Genomic DNA, 17,860 nt, shown 5'->3' on the forward strand with positions numbered 1-17,860 from the left:
ACCTGGCTGTAAGCTCCATAAGGTTACTGGGCATGTGCGCAAAGCTGTACTCTGGCTGGGCCAGTATGCAACTTCATTCACGTATACCTGAGTTATGTTCTACAGTTGTGGCCAGGCAAAAATCAGGAGAAGAATGAGGACCTTTGGGCATGTCTACATGTGCGTTTAAGTATGACTAAATTTAATGAGCGTTAAGAGATTTTTTGGCAGGTGTCTACATGTGCAGAGACTTGGCACTAAATCTAGTGCATTTGACACAAAAGTTAGCGCCAAGTACATGCAGCCCTGCCATGTGCTTCTCTGGCCGCTGGGGGGAGTTCCAGGCTCTGGCCACATGGCTGCCAGCATTTGGCAGCCATGTTGAAGCCAGACTCAGTTGTTAGCACTTGGCAGTCATATCAGGAACTCTGATCCCTAGCCAGCCCCTTCCCTGCCCAGGAGCCATGTGCCCAGTGCAGGAGCAGCACATACCAGCTCCCTCCTTTCTCACCCTGCCTCTCTGTGTCAGGGCTGCCCCAGCCAGCAATGCCCAGCACCCCGCTGCTCCATCCCAGCCCCTGCCAGCAATAACCAGCACCCTGAGCTCCTGCTGGCCATGGTGCTGGCCCTGCTGGCCCCAGCAGGCACCCTCCTCCCCTCCCCCAGGCCCCAAGAGAGCCACTCACCCAACAGCAGGGGCCAAGGCACACGTTGCAAGAGGCCCTAGCCAAATCCCTCCTCCTGCACTGCCTACTCCAGCCTGCCTCCCCACCATCCACACACCCCTACCTCCTACCCACCCCCAGCACCACTCTCAGGCCAGGTACATATTTGAAACAAAAACGCTTTAATACCCTCACACTCATCCCTCCTCCCTCAACAAACAGTGCCCCTCCACCACCTTCCCCACCCACCAGCTATTAAAAACCAGCTTGCAAGTGGCAAATGATATAGAACACAGCCCAGCCCTGGGGGTAGGCTCAGGCTGCCCCCCTAGAGGCTGGGCTGACTCAGCACTAAATTTAGTGCTGGGTTGCATCTACACATGCATTAATGTGCTTTAATCAACCACACCTAAATTTGATACCTGCAAATGTGATTAGCCTAATGTCACTATTTTTAATGTGCATTAAGGGTACGCACATATAGACATGTGCCCAAAATGTGCATTAAATTAAGCTAATGTGCATTCACACCGCTCATGTAGATGTACCCTTTCTCTCACATTTTAGTCCAATAGGACCTTCAGGAAGCAGGAACTACAGAATCTAGGCTGTCACTTTACCTTGCATTTAATATTAATTGAATGGAAAACAGAGACGTTTCTACCTCATTAGGAGCTGCAGGTTCTAGAATAAAGCTTCCAGTCTGCTTCCTTGTAGAAAAATGGCTAATTTTTCTGGACCACATACCCCACACAAAACCATATACTCAATAAGTTACTTCCTCCCACTTGGGCCCATACTTTTGTTGCCCAAGGAACCACCTTCAAAAGGAGGTCTGGACAGGGGATTAGAAAATGCCTAACCTGTGATATAGTGGCTGAACTCTGAGATAGAAATGTAAAGCAATGTAGCTTCAAACCTTCCCTCTTGAGGGGACTCCAAACTAGTCTCTTTCTTCCTGAACAACTGCCCTGACTATTTGGCCTTTGCACAAAAATCTAGGAGGGCCCTCCCTGTCTAACACACACTAGTTTTGTTTTAGGCTAGGTATAATTTTGTGACTTACATTCATCCAATATACATGAATATGGAGAGAGAGACCTGCAAACTGCAACATGCAGCTGACCGCACATGCCCAGTAGCCATGTAAGAGCTCCTATGACCTTTGGAGTATGATCATAAACTGTGCATAACATGCAAAAATGGCAGTTACATGGCTAGGTCACTGCCAACTGGTGTACATACAGTGCAACTAGAGATGGGCCTAACATGCTGGATTGAAAAAAGTCTTGACTCTAGGGAAAATTTAGATACAGGCCCTTTGTAGTCTGAGACTCTACCTCATTATGTAAACTGGATCAAGCCTTAATGATCTAGTCTGAGTCTACCCACAGATTTCCTCAGGACCATTTGCATTGTTTTAGTCACCTAGTCTATTTGAATCACATCAGATGAATACAACTTAATTTGTGACAGAAAAAATACTGATTTTCATTTACATTTCAAAGGGTACTTTAGTGTCTAAAAATAGTTTTATTAAAATGAGAATTTCAATGAAACCCTCATATCTTAGGCTACTGGTAAAAAATAGATTTGATATGGGTATTTATTTCTGATGATATTTATAGTCCATCCTTGATGAGCTGGATTATGTTGCATAATTATGTTGCATTTTAATCAAGTGAGTCTTTCAATGTAGAACGGACAATACGATATAAAGGTGTCCTTTAAGGCAAACCCAGAAGTGGTGGATAGTTACTTAATCTTTTATGTCTCCATTTTCCTCCATTATTTTTGTTTTTTCATGTGGTACATGTGGTACAAGTAGCATGGAACACAAATCTAGCATGTTTAATCAGTGGGAATCAGCATATGGGAAATCAGTGCTTCTCAACAAAAAGACTGGTTTAAGGCTTGTCTGAAGTGAAGTTAGTATAGTAAGGTTGGATGTGGATTTTCAGTGGTTTACAGTAACTCCTTGATACTCTTGGGAACATATTAAGCCCCAGATTCCCAAAGATATTCTGGTGACACACTGTTATTGATTTCAATGGGAATCACACACCTGGATTTTTCTGAAGATTCAGGCCTATGTACAAAGTAGGTTCAAGAAGCATCCATCTGGTTTGCTATTAAAAAATATAGTTTAACAGTTGTCAGTCAGCATGTGTGTAATTGCCAAGCCATGCGATAGCATCCTCAGTGGTCATGTGCAGTTCCTGTAGCTCGCCACTGAACTTATTCAGTGGGTAGTCATCTACAATATGCAACATGGTGTGTGTTTTGCCACAGCTACAGTCTGGATTGTTGCAAAGGCCCCAACAGTGGAGGCTGGCCAAACACAGATCTTGCCCTGTCCCAAACCTATTCAACAAGGCCCACTAACAATATGGCAGGTTGAAGCCAGGTTGGCAGATTCTAGGATCTGTGATAAGTAACTTGTTTGGTGGTAATGTCAGCCTCCATTCCCTGACCAGTAAGAGACCAATTAAACTGAACAATCTGGTTTTCAGATTGTTTTGTGTCATATCTTCCTTTCTTCTATCTTCTATACCATATGGTTGGAATTTAAGGTGTAATGATGTAGACTGTGTTGTTTCATTAACTAAAACTTCATATTTTTACTTTAAAATATTTTTTTAAATTTTCATCTTACCACCCCCCTCAAAAAAAATCACCATAGTATTTTTAATTTTGGACTAATTCTTTGATCTTTCTTACATGATATATGCTAAGCTTCTCAAGCTATTACAATATGTGGAAGTCTGAGGAGCAATGTATGTATTGCAAATGCTTAAGAGCTTGAGCAGGAAAAAATTAGACAGTACAGATAAATTACTTAAACTGGAACAAAGTGCTGAGTGAAGTTCAATGAGGGTGAATGAGCATCCAAATTGGATGGTAAAGACTGAACTAGAAAATGTTTTTATCCATCAAAAAGCACCAGAAAAGGCAGAGCGCCTATTCCTGCTTCCATGAACTCAAGGGATCAGCGAGATAGGCTCATGGATGAGTATAAAAAGTAGTATAAATTAAAATTATACATTGGCAAACTGACATTAGTAAATGCAAACTGGTGAAAATGACAATCTGACTAGGCAAATGAGTCAGCCTGTAGCAGGAAAACAACTGATAAAGGAATGAATAAATTAGCAGTTTTGTCATGTTCTTACATCCCTTTTTGGAGGAGCAAGGGAAGAGTCAATGGCTATTTTCCGGCCATGTAAATAACATCAATTTACATTTAACTACATTGACTTATACTATCTTATACCCAAGATGTTAAACTTATTTGGCCATGCTGGTAAGATCCAACCCATGCAGCTTCTCATAGGCTAGATTAGGGATGGGCAAAATGCAGCCTGGGGGCCAGATGCAGCCCACCAGGCCATTCTATCTGGCCTGCAAGGCCCCTAAAAAATTTAGAAAATTAATATTAATCTATGCTGGGCTGCCTGTCATGTGGCCCTCAATGGCTTGCCAAAACTCAGTAACCGGCCCTCTGCCCAAAATAATTGCCTGCCCCTGGGCTAGATGAACCGCTTCTGTGTGAGGCAAGCAGCAGCGGTTAACCCCTGCCAACAGAGAAGCTCTGAAAACCATGTGGGTTAACACTGTTATTAAATTTCTGGCCATTCAAGACACTTCCACAGGTGGTTTTTCTGGATTGTGAGAAGCCTGTGGGCCAGATGACCCAACTCCATGGGCCAGACCCAGCTCACAGACCATATGTTTGACTTACCTTACTTAGTAGCAAGTATGTTATACCTCCACATATTTTATCTTAACATTAGGCTATGGAATGTTAGGCTATGGAACGTTAGATGTGGATGTATGGAACATTAGGCTAGATGTAGTAAAGCCCATATGTATTAGGGATCAGTGACCCCTTCAATGTATCTTGAAGCAATAAGAATATCAAACATCCTTCAAAAAATTGAGGATAGAATATTCAAAATAAATGGCTGTGCTGTAGAAGCTTTTATAAGGATGATGTCCACTTCAGACCTTAAATGAAGTAAAACTATAAAGAATCAACCTTTTTGTAAAGTCAACTTTTTCACTTATTTTCTTATGTGTCTTCTATGTGAATGTCTTCTGTATCTAAAGGACCTTTATCTTCTCAGCTACTACAGATGTATAGATCAAAGAAATAGTAACAACATCTAAAAACTCCAAATAACAATCATGGTGCCTCTATAGCTGGTTTATAGGTCTTTTTTGGTTCTCCAGTTAAGTCTCAGATATGTTTCTTGATGCTGTCCACCTCTGGCTATTGTTATTGAGATATAATAATTAAGGAACATCCTATGGAATATAGTTCTGAGAAAAGTAGCCTTCTGTCAATAACCCACCTCAAGCTGCTGTTCCTTCTTCCATTATCAAACAAAGACCCACTGTAGAAATTAAAGAACACATAAAAAAGAAAACAGGTGGATAACATGATAGAAATTTAGAAGTCCTGAGGAAGAGTGATTGAAAGTAATGATTTCTATAGTGTAGTAAAATATTTATTAAGGCAGTACTATATTTTTACCCAAATGCACAAATATACTGGGAATTTCTACATTAAGACAAACCAGTATGAAATAAGTAGGACAAGAAGAGAAGACTGAGGTGGGGGGAGAGATATGATAACATTCTTCAAATATCTGAAGTGTTGTTATACTGAGGATGGTGATAGGCTATTATCTACGGCCACAGAGCACAGCACAAGGAATAATTGTCTTAAACTGTAGCCAGGGAAATTGAGGTTGACTATGTGGAATATTTTCCTCATTATGCATGAGTTGGGACAGGTTACCTAGAGAGCTTGTAAAGACCAGGTTAGAGAAGCACTATCCTAGGATCTTTTAGTCAGGGATGATTCTGCCTTGAGCAGGTGGTTGGACTATATGACCTCCTGAGGTTTCTCCTAGACCTGCTTTTTTGTGATTCATAATGTTTTGTTTCAATAAATGATATAATTATTAGATTTTAGATTTTCTAGCTTAAATGTTAGTGTCAGATATGATTTCATCTGAAATCCCATTTCAAATTACAAGATTCTTATTTTCAATTGACCTTCAATATTAACTCAAATCAGCAGTGTTTTATTATCAGAGTGGACCTAAGTCATTCATAACATAATGTCACTGAGATAAGTAAAGTCAACATTGAAAAAAAAAATTGCCAAATCAGTAAATAGTTCTGTTTCTGTGATTCTATGTGAATTTTAGATACATATTTTATCCTGGAAGAAGATAATTTGCCTAATAACATCTCAATAGAGTGAATGTGACTTACGGAAGATGTGCATGTTGGTCCCTGAGAAACTGAATTTAATCTACAAAAATCCCTCAGTTTCGATAAATGATATTTCTTACATCTGTCTGGATTTTTGGGCCCTCATTTTATGGATGAAAGATTGCATATACAGAGAGTCTGTGTATCACCTGTGCAGTTCAGTTCCTATTGTGACGCATGGTGTATGTTTTCTGCAGTCTTTAAACATGCATTACCTGTCTTGCAGATTTCCTAATTAGTTCAACCAATTTTCTTTCTGTCTCCAGGTAATATGAGCCAATGATCTGAATCTGATGTTGTTAACAGAATAGAGTGCTGAACAAATGTTTTAGGTCACAGTCTGTTTACAGCACTACAAAGAGAGCCTTATTTGTCCCCTAATTTATACATTTGGATTTATTAATTTACCAGAAACTAAATTGTTTTAAATTCCAAGACCTTAACAATGATTCACATTTGTTCCAAAGCAATTATTGATCCAAACTGCTATACCTAAGAGAATGCCACTTTTTAAGAGGAAGTTGTGAGCACCAAAATGCAACCACATCACTACAGCATTAAAAATATTGGAATATATTTACTTTAAAACCCAACATACTGGGTTTACAAACTTTTGCTTCACTTCAGCTATGTGTTGTTTCTATTCATTTAAATATGAGAATCACATTTAAGTAAGCAAACTGAGTCAAAATAATTACAACTACATTTAATAACGCAACACTATTGGTATAGATTTGTTTTACTATATCGTGTATGGTACATTGGTATCATCTGCTACAAGTAGATCCATAGCTCTCTATGCAGAGGTCTTCTCTGGAAAGCTAAACACTGTAGAAATGCATGTAGTGAATATGTTAATATCTTAGTGAGAAAATGACTGTAGTGAATTGATCTACATAACAGAAGATAACTGTATGGTTAATGCAACATAAAAACTGGTAAACAAACTTAGTAAAAAGAAACTATTTGAGATAAAGTATTAGACTACTCAGACACTCAGATACTACTGTGTTAGGGATTACATAACTTTCTAAACAGACATATTTCATAAAGTATGTGAGAGAAAAAAGGATTCTGGCCATTTTCTTCTACTGCCATCATTGTTCAAGGTAAAAAATGTAATATCAATAGCCTTCTTTTTCCTGTGTGGTAAATGGCGGAGTCACAGGACACCAACTTAATTACATATTTGTATAAAGTGGGATAAAGTTTTATCATGGTTATAGCAGAAGGATATAACTAAGTTGGAGGTCTCAAGGGGCATGAAATTTGTCTAACTACTTAAAATCCCATGGTAAAGAGTTGGGAAAATCTTAGATTTAATGGTAAAAGCAGCTGTGTCCTACTTACTTTCCTATCCTGGCCCTTTCTATGTGGATGGCCATTTTGTCCCTCAGATGCCCCATTCGAGGGGTGGCTGAAATTTATAGAAAAAATGTATTGATTGATTTGTATTCTCTATTGTTTCATTTCCTGAAAAATTCCAGGTGGCTTTTTTTGTTTGTTTGTTTTGTTTCTGCTGATTGATTTGTGTAATCTGCCTCCACCTCAAAATGTCAAGCTTTGACAACTTTCTATTAAAATTGTTCATAAAAACCCCTATAGTTAGTATGTTCAGTATATTTTGTTTTGGTGAGAGAATAATGGGAAAATAGAACAATGCTCAAAAAAGGGACATACACATAAACTCAGACAAACACATGCACTTCACTCATCCTTCAAACAGGTACATACCTGATAATGTGTGGGAATTAGGTAGAGCTGTTGTCACAGTCTCGATAGATTCTGTGTTGTCATCTGCAAGCTGATGAATGTAAATCCTCTCCAATTGTCCCCCTGAAATTGTTGTTAAGCATCATGCATTGATCTGCAGTTTTTGTGTGTGACTCAATTACTTGCACTTGCTAAGCTGTTTGTCCTTTCATTGACAATCTATTTGTAACAAAAGATAATGCACAAAATGTTACTTGGATTTATTTATAAGCAAAAGGAGTATGACTTAAAACGCAGCTTCGTACAGACTCTGTTTATGAAATTTCAGAGCAAGACTAGCAGAAGAAACAGATAAAGCTATAAAAAACCTCAGTGCTACCAAAAGCATAAATAAAGGAAATCCTCTTCTCCATAGGTGCTATTATAGTAAAGGTAATATGTAATTGTAAAAAGCATATACATATATATATTCCTTTTGCTGTAAATTGAAAGGGACCCTCACACTGTGTAACAGAATATACTGCTAATACAACTGTACCAAAATATATAACTGTTCCAGATACTTATATGGTAACCAGAAAATGTTCCCATTAATCATATTGAGCTAAACAAAGACATGAGCCAGTCAACCATCCAATCAAAGTCAAATAAAAAATGCAACAACCTCAATAAATGAGATTCATTGCTGGATTTGGAATTAAATTAATTGAATCACCAATTGGCTACTAAAAATAACCATCATATTTCATTAATCATTCGGTAATTATTGAGAGAGTATTTTAACAAACTACTGCTGTCCTTGCGATGGGTTCTGTTATTCCTTATAAACCCTGCAGAGGATTCTAAAAAAGTAAATGAATTCTAAACAAATTAATTTAGTTTTAACCTTATCCTGAGAACTATGTCAAAGTCAATTAAACCTACTACTTAGAATTGGTTAGCTGTCTTAATCTTAAAATAAAATTATTTAATCCATATCTCACAGTCAATGATGAAGCTTTCTTCTTAGAATTTTTTGTGTTTTGAGGCTAATTTATTCATACATTTCCCACCACCATCAGTAGAGATAGTATAATATAAACATTCTTGATAAGCAGAAGTTTGACATCTCATGCTTACTAGAAATCAGAGATGACAATTTTAAATCCCTCAGGACCTTTAAGCATATTACACAAATAACACTCTAGAAAAGTTTTATAAGACAATAGTTAGGGCTCCTTCAGCCTGGGCCCCAGGCTAAATGATAACCAGTAAGCTAGAGACAGTGTCCTGGGGATACTGAGAAGAGGGACTGGGAAGCCCCACCCACGGGGCACAGCACAGAAAAAAACATGAAAATAAAGAAGGAAACACAAAACAACCACTTACCTGCAGGAGGAGTGACACCAGAGGGATGAGGAGAAGAGCCCACGTGTTTTACAAGCTGTGCCTTTATGCAATTAAAGCCAGCAGGTGATGTCACAGGGACACACCAGCCGGCAAGCATAAAAGTGGCTTCCAGCAGTAAGGCAGGGAGAGCAAGTGAGGAGGCGGAGGCTCTCCGTGCTGGCAACAGATGGAGCCAGCATGAACTGGGAATGCCCGAATGACGTGTGGCAGCTGGAGCAGCAAGGTTCCCTCACACCAGGGGTACTGAGGCTGAGCCCCAGGAGGGGAGGAGCACTGGGGATGACTTCCCCCTAGCACCACTGAGGAGGTTCGGTGGTGGAGACGCTGAACAGTGGTGCAGCTGGAACAGTGATCCAGAGGAAGAGGCTGAGGCCAACCCTGGGGAAGAAGAAGTTTTCCCAACTGGTCACTCCCAGGTACCAGGTCAGGGAGCTGAGCTAGGGGCGGAAAGGAAAGAGGGACCCCACAGGACCAGCATCAGGGTAGTGCTGCCAAGCATGGGCAGGAGGGCTGGAAAAGCCCACCGGTAGGACACCAGATGGGAAGACCCTTTTGGGTTCTTTTTTTTCTTCTTCTTTTCTTCATTTTGTTTTCTTTACCCCTACTTGACAGGGGCACCCATACCAACCCCAGGAATAGAGCCAACCAGCTCAAGGGGGTCCCAGGCTTAGGGCCTGAACCAGCTAACTATCCTTCCCCAAGGAGAAAAGTGGGATACAATAGGACACGAGGAATACCCACATTGGAGAGGTGGCTGTGTCAAGACCTGGTGTCCTGCCAGAGGTTGGTATGAGGCTGGGGTGTAGGGGAGGTGGAGCCCCATGAATATCTTGCAAGTGGACTGGTCATCCCTGATGGGACCTTCAAGACTAATCCCCCAACTGACGTAACATTCAAAGATATAGCAGGTGAGTTCGGGGGAGGCCAGAGGGACAACCGAAGCCCACCTCAGGGAATCCATGAAGCTAGAGAGCGTACGTCCTCTACAGTTTGGGCCAAGGTGGCACGCAAGCGGGCATTCAAAGCCAGGCAGGTGCACACAGTTATCGCTGAGCTAATTGGTTAAACAATTAATTTTTTAACAGTTCACATACCTAGTTGCTAAGCAGAAAATGTGTCAAAGAGAATTGTGTCAAGGGGAATCAGGGACAAATGCTGTCGCAGAATAATTCAGTCTGAGATTGGGACTTGATGTTTACATTTCAGGACTGTCTGACCCAATGGGGGAGATGTGGTCACCCTATGTGTATATATAGCTGCCTACTTAGCTGGCCCAGTAGTCTACTGCCCAGACTGGGATTTCCATATACTTACACTTGCATGTAAGACAGTAATAAGATTGAGAACTCTGCCTAAGTACTAAAAAGGACACTTACTTAGTTGGAAAATTGCCATTTAGGTACACCCTTCATCTCTCATTCTGCTGGACTCTTATTAGGGCATGTATACACATGTTCGGGGGGGGTGCTTTAATTACAGTGGCTCTGAGAGCATTAGACCAGGACAATTTGCTCCCAGTGAGTGTCTACACATGTGCTTCAGCGCATTTGTTGAATTCACCAATGTCTAGTACCAGTATTTATAGATATTAGGAAATGGCACATTAGACAAATCTATTGCACAGTAATTGCTGCGTATGTGAAGATGGGGATGCTTTACTCTGCATTGGGTTCATGTGCAGTAAAACATCTCATTGTTTCCCAGTGATGGCTTCTACCCTCAAATGGTGATGCTTCTCAGTCCTACCTGTAGTCCTTATGTTTGCATATTTTGCTTTGTCTATTTCACACTGCCTCTCTCTAAGGTCTTTGGAAAAATAATGTATAAGAATAATCTTGGTACCATGCAACTCTGTGTCAATTAGTTATCCTTGGCCACGTCTACATGAGACACTGACAGCACAGTCATTTAGTACTGGTATAAACAAGTACTAAATGACAGTGCATTAACCAGAGTTTCCGCACAGTAGTGTTGTCGAACAGCTTTTTTGTGATACTGACTGTGCAGTAGCCTGAGATTACTGCTCAGTAGCATCACATCATGATTTTGCTATGTGACACTACAGCGCAATAGTCACAGGCTACTGTGCAGTCAGCATCTCGTGTAGATGTGGCCCTTAGTATCCATTTCCTAAAGGTTCTATTTAAATCAGCACTATTCCAAATATGTAGGAGTTTACAAACTGTTTTGCCTGTAAATCTGTGTCATTCTTGAACACCCCTCGTCCTCCCCTGCTCCCTCTCCCTGCAAAAAATGATAAAACATCTGACTATATAAAACCACTTTTGGGGGAAGTTGGTAGCATGTTCTTATCCATATGAAGAAGGATATTTAGACAATATTTATGGGAAGTTCAACAACAACCACATCAAAATCATAAACACACATGCTCATTGGGCTTATTTTTGAATAACCAGAGACTCAGCATTAATTTATCAGTAAAATTAATAATCAACTTCACCAGGTTATAATTAAGGTAGGTATTTCTGCTGGCAAATAAGACATCCGAAAATACATTTTCTCTTTTGAACCTGGACTATAAGTCAAATAGCTTAACAGCTGGAAACTTCATTTTGATTGAGAAAAGTTACTTTAAAGCCTTGCACACTTTGGTCCAGTTTCTTATTGCAAGTTATTAATCTACTGCTGCTTCAAATTCTAGAGAATAAAAATGGTGGTGAAAGCATTCTATAAAGTTCTTTTCTTATACTTGTACCACTGTAAGTTAATTGTCTTGAATCTATCAGTCAGGTTAAATCAGAAGAAAGCTGAGATTCTACTTCCAGATAAAATTAATTTTGTTTCAGAATTTTCCAGATATTTTTTCAGTAATGATTAGATAAACAGAGTATTCTTTAAATAAATATTTTATATAGACTTTTATAGGACTTACTGTAATACAGGGAAATTGAGATTATTCACATTTATGAAACAGTCCGTAGGGTTATTTTTTACATTATAACTTTTATCTGTTAAATCTATAAAATTGACTTGAGCTTGCCTCTTACATTTCTAAAAGGGATAAATGAAATATCAGCATAGTGAAATAAACAAAGGATTTCTGAAAAAATGTTGCAAGACTGAATTGCAGCTTTGAATTGTCCTCAACTGGATTATGAGGCCAAGTTGGAAGCCTCATTGATAAGCATATGTGCATGAAAGTTTAGTTACAGATGACTCATTTCTGCAAATGTTCTGAATAGAACTGGTTAGAATTTTTTTTTAATAAAAATGTTTTTTGTTGTTGTTGAAAAGGAAATGGGAGGAAAGAAGAACAGAGAGATGAAAAAAGAACTGATTAACAATAAGCAAACATATGGGTTGGAGGAGAAGGGAAGTCAGAAATAAAATTGTGAAGGAAATGGGGTCCATTATGTTCCTTACAATAGGAAAACCATATGGAAAAGTCACATTCTTTAATTAAATAGTTTCTCCAGTTTTGCCCAGTTTTACAGCCAAACGTCTTTAGCCTCCATTAGTAAGAATGGAAAATCCAACAGCTCAATACCTCACAAGAGTTCAGCCACTGAATCAGATCAGACAGTCACCTGCTTTCAGATTTAATTAAGAATCTGAAACTGCTTGGGTTCACTGGGGCTTGCAAATCTTTCTATTATGTTCCTGAGGACATGGAAAGCATTTATGATTTTGAGAGAAACTTCATAGTTCCATAGCTCAAGATCTACTCAACCAACTACAGCCTGGATGCAGGAGTGTAGGCATGACTAGTTGGTGTGGCAGTGCCACATAAAGTGCAGGAGTGCAGGCACAGTGGGTTTCTATCACCAACCACAAGCATTAGTCAGGGAGTGCATGTAAGTCCATGCCTTTTATGCAGCAACTGATTGACATCCTCGTGCCCCAAGATCCAGACCACAGCCATGCTGTGTACAGCAGCATGGGTGGCCAGACTCCTCAGGCATCTGAATATCAAAGTGGTCCACTACCCGGTCCACTGTGAAGCATGTGGAGGAGACCTCCCACCCCCTGGCTCGATGACTGTTGCTGCCTGGGTCTGGTGGAGCATCAGCCAATCACTGAACTGCGGGGGCACCGGGGGGGTGTCCCCTGCACTTTCAGCGGCCGACCCGGAAGTGGACCAGAAGTATTTCTGGTCCACTTCCAGGTCCGTTGCTGAGCACACAAGGGACACCCCCCCCCACGCTCCTGAGGGATGCTCCATCCGCCCCACCATATCAGCAATCACAAGCCACACCTGGTACCTCAGGGTATGTAGAAAAAACATTTAAAGTTGTGTCTATGGCCGAATCACTGCTTCAGATTCAGATCTGGCCAAACCAAATCAGGACAGTGATCTGAATCAACAAATCAAATGACTGTCCCCTGAATCAGGTCGAATCCAAATCGAATATGGCCCACTTTGCACACCCCTACTAAACAGTAACGCTTCTCTGTATCTTTGGTGAGATCAGTAGTAATTAAAAATCAGTGCCATAAGGGTACTTTTTAATCACAATATCAGCAGAGATTAAAAGGTCTGAATGAACAAATAGGATTAACAACTACATTCTTAAAAGTTGTACTCTGTACATGCTATTTGTGGCCATTGACTAAACAGAATTTAAAATTCTAGTACTGTCAAGCTTGGATGTTTTGGGGAGGATGGGATGATTAAGGGAATTGATAGTGGGATATTAGTACTTTTCACCTGAATGCTATTGATTCAAACCCAAGCCTGGTCAGCGGCAGTAACTTAACAATAACAGTGATTTAATGGCTGGTTGGTAGTTTGACTAACCCATTTCCTAGGGTACAGATATCTCTGTCACAAATTTGACCTCAGTGGCATCTTTGCTGGTAACACTCGTTGGGGAAAAAACAATGTTTGAAATGTCATGGACACTGAAATATGGTCTCAATTCTCATGGCAATCCCAACAAATCTGAGCATGGCTTTGTCCTCTGTCCTGCTTTGTGACCAGCAGACAAAACTATTGAAATTCCATCCCAGCTACACTTCCAGCAGAGCTTTTCTGTTGTTTACAGCATGTTCAGAGAGCAAAAGCCCATTAGCTCACAGGTTTGAGTGACTCTGATGTTATTATGCATTCCCTGTGCTCTTTATATTGGTTGTCTCTAAAGTGGAAAAGTGATTATAAGTAGACCCTCATGGTGCTTAACAGTACAGGCCCCAGATGTACTGGAGAGCACCTCTGTGAGCTTTGTCCTGATTAGTATTTGTTCTCTGCCTTTTAAGGATTCCACTTCACATCTTGCATCAGCAAACCTGGCTGTATGGAACTCTGTTAAGACACCTGCCTCAATTCATCCCACCTTTTTCTTTGGTTTTCAAAAGTGTTGCTCATTACAGACTTATATTTAGCCCTCTTCTCTTTTATTTTTTGTGTTAACTCCCCCTTAGTTTTCTGTTTTAGCACTGTTGGAGGGTTATTTTGTTCTGTTTCTACTTAATCACTGTGTTCCAATTCTTGGTGTATTGCATCCAGGTGACATAGTGAAAGGAAAATGGGGCTCTGTGCAAAAGTAGGTGCTTTCTATCGGGAAATCACTAATCCAGGATTAGGACCAAAATGACAGGTAATATGTTGGGCTCCTAACTTCTCCCCACTCCTTGCAAACACTCATGGTCCAAATATTAGCAAGCATGCTCCTGTGCATGAGCAACAGCCCATTATACATCTGGTCAATTTTTAAAATGAGCCAAACCAGAGACTGTGTGTAAGCTGTTTTAGTGTTTTCCAAATAGAAAAAAAAATCCAAGAGTGGCGTGTTCTTATCACTGACATTTATTGACATGTGTTCAGAGAGTGGCTTTTCTGACACCATCCCCACTCCCCAGACATCAGGTCTAGGAAATCACCAAGAGGCAATGGGTAGGTCAGAGCAGAAGCAAGCAGGCAGAAGAGGAATGGTGAAAAAGGAAGACACATTTGTGTTGTAGAAATTCTGCTGTAAGTGATCCTAGCGCAGATACAGTAAGCACGCTGGGCAATGCATTTCCAATGGAACTGCTATGGCAATGCCAGTGGCAGTGTTATGCCAATGACTAATACCAATGATTACTCATAAACACAAAGGACTGGACATTATGCATCTAAATAGAATTTAGACATATAAGGAATGAATCTACTTCACTGCTAAAATAGATCTGAGTGGCTATAAAGCTATTTTCAGTCATCATGAAACAAGAATTTACTTTGTCTCACATAACTGCCTGAATTCTGCAAACAAATCTAAGTACCCTATAAGTCTATACTTTCGATCAGTGCAACCAAGTTTGTCCTACTATGCACCCAAAGGTGCAATTTAATACAGCCATGAGGACTGTTCCATTTATGCTCAATTGCTGCTCAGTTTTCTGAGGAGGTACACAAAACCAGCAGACCACTGAAAGTAGGCCACTGAGAAGCCAAGAGATAAAGAGTCCTGGCCAGCAAGACAGCAAATGAGAAGAACCTGACTCAGTGGCTTAGTGAGATGGATAGTACATTGGAAGAGAGGGAGCTCTTGCTTCCAATGCTGTTTCTTTATTTTCTGTTAAAGAGTCACTGAAGAGAAAAAAATCCTGTGTAAACAGCACTAGGGCAGAGAAGAGCACCTTTATAGTGCTCTACCTGCGTGAAACTCCCACCCAGTGAGGCTGGTTTAAATCCAGATTTGTGGTATTCACAGGCAGAAGCCTAGGCTTCAACACCACTGGGCAGCTGGCTAAATGCCAACCTCAGCTCTGCCAGGGCTCTCCTATGAGATTTCCCCAATGGAAACTAGGTGACCTGGGCAGATCAGTGGAAGCCATGAGAGCCACAAGTTCCTGACTGGAGGGCTATAAAAGACTCCCACTTCCCATAGGGCTTATTCCAGCAGCAGTACTTAGTACTAATAGTCCTGTTCTGACTCCATGGGTAGATCCAAGAGGGTAGGAACCTGTAGCCACAATCCCTTTGGCTGTGCTGCTCATGCAGTATCAAGATTTTTTTTCTTTTCCTTCTGGCCTTATAATTCTTTCCTTCTTAACTTCCTTGGGCTCTGCTGCTCATGCTCAGTGAGCTCTCTAAGCTTATGGGCTGATTAGTAGGGTTCCCAGTAGAGCTCAGCATGCCCCGTCTCAGCTTTCTGGACTCACTACGCTTGCTGAGCTCTAGCAGGACCTGAGCTAATCAGCCAGTGAGGACAGAGGTCACTGCACATACTGAACTCCAGCTGAGAGTCAGGCTGATCAGTCTGTTGGCTCTGCCTGGAGTATTCTGGTTGATCAGCTTGATAGCTTAGCCCAGTAGTGTAACTGAGGGGACAACTGGGACAGCTGCCCTGAGTGCTGCCTTTGTGAAGGGGGCACAAAAATAGTTGCAACCACAGTGATAGCTGGTCTCATGGCTGGTCTCATGGTGCTGCAGCAGCCAGTGCGACCCCAGGCATTATGCAGCTCTTCTGGGCATGGAACTGCCCAGTAGGGGTGTGTGAAATGAGCTGTACTCCATTTCAGATTCAGCCCGAATCAGGGACAGTGATTCAATTTGTTGATTCGGATCACTGTCCCCATTTCAATTCAGCTGAATACAAATTTGAAGATTCAATGCAAATTTGGAGAATCAGCGATTCAGCCATAGACACAGCTTTAAATATTTTTTCTACATACCTCGAGGTACCAGGCACAGCTCATGAACGCTGCGATGCTGGGGCCAATGGAGCATCCCACAGGAGCATCAGGGGGCCCACATGCTCAGCGGCAAACCAAGAAGTGGACTAGAAGTACTTCCGGTCCACTTCTGGGTCTACTGCCGAGTACTCTGGGGGGCTCTCCCACATTCCCCTGGTTTAGCAATCTGCCATGGGGGGACACTGGGTGCCCCCCAGACCCAGGAGGCACCAGTAGCTGAGCTGGAGGATGTGGAGAGGCCCCCTGCGCATGCCCCAGCAGACCCAGAACATCTGAATGTCGCAGACATGTCTGTGGTGCAACATACCGCACAGCTTCACTCATCTGAATGTGGCCAAAGGCTCTAATTACATTAGTATTTGAGGAAGAGAGCTTATTTCAGCAATTCCCTGGGGTTTCTTGAGAGCTTTTTAAGGGTGCCATGCAATGTTAGCACTGTTACATGTACAAACATGATTTATAAGATGACACCAGAGATTTCAAATAGGAATCCATACTGTTAAAACCATTCTGACCTGCTATGGTCTTTTTGAGTTCTTTGCAACTGAAGAATTGCTCTATTATTTTTCTGTAGTCAAAAAACAAGGGAAAACTAAGAACTGACATTTTCTGAGGAATTACCTCTTAAGTCTAATAAGGTATGCCTTGAGCCTAACAAGGTTAAGAATTATTGGCTCATTGTATACTAAAGTCAATGAGCCTCTCTTTCAGATGAAGTAGAGGGTGTTTGTTTTTTCCTGTGCTTGGGCATTTTTGGTTGCCACACAGGGATGAAAGAAAGTCCCTCCCCCACCACTTGTTGCTACAGGATGTCAGAGGTTTTTATTTTTTTCACCTTCCTCAGAAGCATTGGGTGTTGGGTTCAAGCAAGGGTTTGGATTTTTGACTGTGCCAGTGCTCCTGCTGGGACTAAAAAACTGGATGTTGCTGGTCTTGCCCCTCTGCTCAGGGTCAGAACAATGACCATTTTTTTTATTAGGAATGAATTTTAACCCATGGAGCAGAACAACTGGAACCTGCGCGCACAGCCCCAACCACAGCTTGCCCCACACCTGCTCTGGACCAGAAGCTGCAGCTCAGCAAAGGGGAAAAGCAGCTCCTCCATCTCAATGCTGATGGACCCTTCTTGCTGTAGCCACCCAGACCCCACACCCAGGCTGCCTGGTGGCTCCTCTCTGCCACCATCACCA

The sequence above is a fragment of the Alligator mississippiensis genome, chromosome 4 (genome assembly GCF_030867095.1).
Source record: "Alligator mississippiensis isolate rAllMis1 chromosome 4, rAllMis1, whole genome shotgun sequence".
NCBI classification, from domain to species: domain Eukaryota; kingdom Metazoa; phylum Chordata; order Crocodylia; family Alligatoridae; genus Alligator; species Alligator mississippiensis.